This window comes from Equus caballus, chromosome 30, assembly GCF_041296265.1.
Source record: "Equus caballus isolate H_3958 breed thoroughbred chromosome 30, TB-T2T, whole genome shotgun sequence".
In the NCBI taxonomy this organism is placed as follows: domain Eukaryota; kingdom Metazoa; phylum Chordata; class Mammalia; order Perissodactyla; family Equidae; genus Equus; species Equus caballus.
Genome location: NC_091713.1, coordinates 21942725 through 21949017, shown reverse-complemented (window position 1 = coordinate 21949017; position 6293 = coordinate 21942725).

Sequence of the window (6293 nt, the reverse complement as noted above, 5' to 3'; positions counted from 1 at the left end):
TTACTCCCACCCTTAAAAATCCTGTGTATAAAAATGCAATTTTTGTTGTTTTAAAAGATACATTAGGGATAAGTTACTCATATTTTTAAAAAATCATGGTATTAAATTCAGCAAATATATTTTAGAATAAATTAGTTTGGTGAAATTGTGTACATATTTTTATGAAGCACTTTATACTTATAGATCTATTGGAGTATGCCTGCAAAAATATACTGCTGGAAACTGGAGAGATGTCATTGGAATGGAGAGGGCATTGGAGTGGGAGATAGGAGACTTTCATTTGAGTCCCTGCACCGCCTTTATCTAAATGTATGAACTTGAGCAAGATATATGTGCATATGTATTTGTGTGTACATGCACATGCATACACACACATTCATGCATGTGAGTATTAATAATACTTGCCCTGCATATATCACTGGGTTATAGTGAAAATGAAATAAGATGATGTGAAAGGCTCTATAATAATAACTGTACAAATGAAGTTATTATTTTTACAATACCAGCCTTCTCAAGATGCTAACCCATATGCTATAGCACAAAATGTAGGACAATTTGTTGTCTACAAGTTGGTGGTGGGAGTGCATAAGGTCATTAACATAGTGGTACTGTCAGGCTCTGTTGACATACGATCATTGGCAATTGGCCATTAATTTCACAATTTGTGCATGTGTATGTGTGTATAAGAGTAAGTGAGAGAGAATGTGAGAAAATGAGAGAGAAAGAGAGAGAGAGAGAGGGAGAGGAGGCAGCATTGCAGAAGGATGGGATCCTTTTGACAAAAGTGGAGTTAATGACACTATCTAATACTTGTTAGTCAGTGAAAACCTAAGGAATAGCAAGAGGAAATAAAAGTGATCCACCAGGTTGGTATTATCCAAAGAAGTAAGGTAAATAAATGGTCAACTGGCATTGAGAAGACTAGTCAAATAGGATATACTGTTAGAAAACCAAACAATTAGGGAGTAAAAGCCTAGTGCTTCAACTATTAAATATCTCAAGCTGGCAACCAAATTAAAAATATCAATATTCCTTGTCAGAAATTGATTTCCAGAATTAATGGAAATAAAGCTGAATTGATACCGTTAAATTGAGTTAATTGATAGATTTTTACAAAATAATAAATTAATCGATATATAGATTTTTAAAAAACATTTGCAAGCTGCTTTTCACTGTTATGACTATAGTAAGGACTAGAAAGTGGTTTTTTCCACAATGCTTATGAATCTTTAGAAGTTTTCTCCCCCAACCACTGACTCAAGTAGATTCAAAATAACACTTGGTTACTCATTTCCAAATAATTTGTTATTGCAACTGAAACCAACCCTCTGCAAAGCCTCAAAGTAGGTTAAGCTTATTGTCAGTTGCCTCAGCTTCTCCTTTCTAAACTCCTTTCTACCTTTCCACTGACCCCAGGTATTAAATCTACTTATGTTCCACCTGGCTGTCAGAACAAAATGGACACTCTACCCAAAAGTGGCAAATAGCTGATATAAGTTTGAGTAGTCATTTTTCCCAAGAGTGTTTGTACTTTAAAAACTCGGCCACCCAGCAAACACAACTTACCCAGGATCCCATGTTTGTTTTTCTGGCATGGTGGCAGGGGATATATAGTGCTGATGGCCAAGGGCTGATCTGAAAGCAAGCATAACTCACAGAGGTTTAACAAAGTCTTGGTCCCTTACCCCCAAATTTATTCTTTATCGAGGTCCCAATTTTTCACATTCTTGGAACTATACCCAAAATATTATCAAGTACAGATATATTTATGTGAATAAGTATACTCTTCTTGAAGGCAAATGTTACTATGAGAGTTACGTCTCATTCACTTAGTATGTGTTGTTATAACTCGATGCTTTCCTCCTTGTAATGACTACTCCAAAAACTTATTAATTTAGGATATGGTACTTGGTGCCTAGAGATGTAGGGTAAGGCCAAGGGGCTGGATGTGAGGGGATACACAATCCTGGCAGGTCTCAGAAACTAATAGGTAAGATGGATGCAGATGTCTAGACCTAGATAGGCCCTCTGGTGTGAAAGTGTATCCATAAATCTAATGTCAGAGCAGCGTTAGGTGTAGAAGTAAGTGAGGCAGGTATAGGTAAGATTCATAGGAATAACAAGGGGCAGGTAGATACTAGGTTGAAATTCTCTGTGCTAAGGACAAGGTCAATTTTGAAGATTAGAGTAAGTGGTAACTATGCCATTCTGGGAGTGGGCATTACAATATTAGAGATGAGGCAACAGAGCATTAGAACCCAGGCATAAGGCCTAGGCCACATGAGGAAAAACACAACTTCAAAAAAGCCCTTTATCAGAGTGAATGTTCTCTGTAACCTAAATTTGCTTTAGCTTTTGTATGCTGCTTGTTAGGATAGGAACTATGTCCCAACAATGGCTGGCTTAGCGTTTACAGGTAGAAGAAGTGAATATAAGGTAGAGAAAATGAATGTTGCATCCTGTTGGTCCAGATTTCCTTATCTTCTATCTGTTTAGTGAAAAATTGACCCCTGAGTCAATTGGTTGAGCCATGGCTGAACTGCAAAGACAGGTAGAAGAGAACAGGAGGAGCGTCAATGCACTGAACAGGCAGGCTCCCAAACAGATGGAAGGTGGACCTTCCTTCACAAGCAACAGAAAACCCACCACCCTTTGGGAGAATAACTGTTAGTTGTAAACATATCTTGCAGAGGATGGAAAGGAAGGAGAGGCGTTTTTCTGCTGTTAACCCTCTTTGAGAAGCCTTGAAGTCATAGCACTCAGGTGGCTCTTCACTCGAGCCACAGGTAAAGTTGCCGTACATGTGAGTTGATTATAGGGGTGATGTTCCAGGAGGTTAAACACAGAAAACAGGGCTGCTGAAAGATCTTACAGGATCAGGAATGTGTCACACTTGAGCACCAGAAGAAAAAGGACTAAATTCTACAACACTATTACCTAGACATGTGTTCTATTGGGACAATAAAGTAATAAAACGTTCAGTGGCTTTAGTAATAATCACAGGAATACAAAACATTCAGGATTAGAGGATGTTCATTTTCTATTATCAAAGAGTAGCAACTTTTTTACAGGGAATTCATAGACACCCTGAAGCCCGTATGAGACACCTTCGGCAAAATAGTTCAACAATTACCAGGTGTGAACTGGCAAAGAAACTGAGTTTCTAAAGAGAAAATGACACATAAATGCTTACTTCTTGTCCATTTAAGATAATTAACTGCTGCTTGAAACCAGTTATAATTTCAAGGGATTTATTATTTAAAATGAAATCATCCCTTTGATATTATACACTAAAATGTTCCGGAGGAAAAATAACACACACATTTTGTTTAATTGGAGCAACCTGGGCCATTGTTTTTCATGAATGGATGCCTTTGAAAAACAATCTTTGCTTTTCTACAGTATGTGAAGAAAAAGAACTGAGAAAAATATATCTCTGCTTTTTAAAACTCCCCAAATGACAGCTTCTAAGTCAGACAAAAATGGTCACTTACCCTAGACAAGTAGGTAACTTTATTGCTGTTAATAAATAAAAGGAGTGGTGGCAAATATAATTCACAGCCACACAGAAGCCCTCCAGAGATGTCTCAGGGCCAGGATCCTGTGGCCAAGCCAGTGGCACACCCAGACCTCCCTCAAGTTAAACTTGGCCATGGTTCCAGTTCACTGAGTCACGGCAGGGAGAATAAAGTCACAAATTCTGACACAGGTAGATCTGATCATTGCGGAGACATTTGAATTTCTGGCAAAGATAATATCCATCAACCAATCTGGGGGAAAAAATTGCTACTCACTTTTTGAGATGTTCTTAGAGGAAAAAGAATTAGCATGGATTTAACTATGTTTAAGAATCCCTAGAGCTTCTTTAATGGTTTTATTCATGTGGTAAAGACAGTGAAAATGACAGCCTCTCCCACTGGCAGCTATCAATGTCAATAATTCGAAGTGTTCCCAAAGTCAATGAGTTTATGTGAAGTAGGTTATAGCTTTGAGCCTGCCTGTTCCTTCCGGAAAAACCCAAAGGCAAACAACATTTGAAACATCCTAACTCTTCTTTGGCATTTTATATGATTTTGGGTAAATCACTGCACCTTTTATTTTTTAAGATTGGCACCTGAGCTAACAACTTGCCAATCTTCTTTTTTTGTTTGTTTGCTTTTTCTTCCCAAATCCCCCAATTGGGAGTTGTGTATTTTTAGTTGTGGGTCCTTCTAGTAGTAGCATGTGGGATGCTGCCTCAACGTGGCCTGACAAGTGGTGCCATGTCTGCGCCCAGGATCCGAACCAGTGAAACCCTGGGCCACCAAAGCAGAGCATGCGAACTTAACTACTCCGCCACGGGGCCGGCCCCTCACTGAACCTTTTAAGATTCAAACGCTCCTTCCTAGAGAAACGATCCTCAGCTCTCTATATATTGTAGTGGTTTTTGAAAGCCATTTCAGTTGTTTTCGTTTTAAAATATGGTACTAATGAGTGAAAGGGCACATAGCTAATCTCCGGGTGGGCTACTTAACTTTGTTCTGTTACATGACCACACACTTTATCTTAACCAGGGACTTGGATCTAATAAAATATCAACTTGGTTCAAGTTTATTTCAGAAACTATTCTGATACTCTAGTTTTATTCTGGTTCAGTGGTTTTCAAAAATATAGGGTTGGTTTCTATTCAGAAGTTCTCACTGGATTTTAAAACAAACAAACAAAAATGTTGGCATTACTTCTTGGTAAGTGATGCTCAGCTCAGCTCGGGGTTCATTTAATCAAAAGTTCATTCCAGCTTTGAGTATAAATTGAGATTATAGCTGGAATCGGTTCAATTCTCAGCTTCTAACCTTAAGTCAGTTATCTCACAAATGGACGCTTCCAGTCATAGGAGGAACAAGGTCAGTGAGAGTGGAAAGATTCAGTGCATTTCTTTGACCTACACTGTAAAGATAAATCCTACTGAAAGTGGAAAAATCACATCATGTCATACAAGCTGGACTCGTGAGGACTTGATCATAAAAGCTGCTTTATTTCTGTCTACCATGGTATCTTCCAACTGCCCCAGTTGGGGATAGTCCTTCCCCTCCTTTAGCATAAAATCTTGGGCAACCCCTTGATTTCCTGGTCACTCTTAGGAAACAAGGAAAAGGTAAAAACACAGTCTCAATATGGTAATTAATGTCCAGTGACAGTCTCTTGTGATAATCAAAACTTCAAGTTCGATTTCAATCTAACCCTTCTTCCCTCCCTCAGCTGGTCCAGCTGTGGGTGAGCTCTGTGTGCAGAAGTGCGCCCCTTCCTGTCTCCCTGCTCCTCTTCACTCCATGTTTGGCCCCTCCAGCAAAGGAGTGGAGAACGTGAGTGGGCTGACCAGGACAGATCTCACAAACTGATGCCTTGTAAGATAGCTGCCCGCTCTGAGCACCTGGCAGATTTTTAAATCTGACTCTTTCTCTCATGGAAACTTTTGTGAGCTTCAGAGAGCAGGGATCTCCTCTACTTTGGTGCATCTTTCCCAGTGTCTCATACATAATATAAGTGAGAAAACCCACAGAATACTGCAAGGAATGTAAGAATAAATAGATATAACTGAATGTATCCATGTATATATGGGTGGAGAGACTGAGAGAATAAAATGGCTAATCTGACCAAGGTTTTGGAAATAATAAGCCTTGAGCAGAATTTAGTTAATAGCGGATGAGTAAGGTCATTCCAGGCGGTGAGAACAGTATTTAGATTATCTGAGAGGTGGAAGGAGATATGACAGGTATTGGAAGACATTGAGTGACTTTCCCAATGCGGGTAAGTCAATCTTGACAGGAAATCAGAACAACTTGGGAGGTAGGAGGGCGGTATTCATTATGAATAATCAGAAGACTTTAACTTGGTTCAAGGGGGAATTGGAAACCCTTTGGGGATTTAAGAAAGAAAATTAGATGATTAAAATATTGAGGGAGATTGCCTTGAAAATATGTAGGGGGGACCAGAGAAGAGAGTACTGCCTGTGAAATGTCTGAAGAAGCAGGTCTGGTAAAGACAGAATAGTCTTGTGAAATCCAGATGGTCTTGTATTTTCCAACTCAAAGAGATAAACAACATTTCTCTCTGTATTTTTTTATCATTTTTTTTTCTTCTTATTCTTCCATATTCTGATGAACAGATGTTTTCCTTGTAGTTGGTGAAGAAAAGGGTGAGGTGTTTGACAATTTTGTTATATGGCCATGCCGTTTTTCAAATAGTGCGTGTGAGTCTTGTGAGCAAAATGTGCCTTTATAGTGAAAAGTAGTATTTAATAATATAAATTTTTT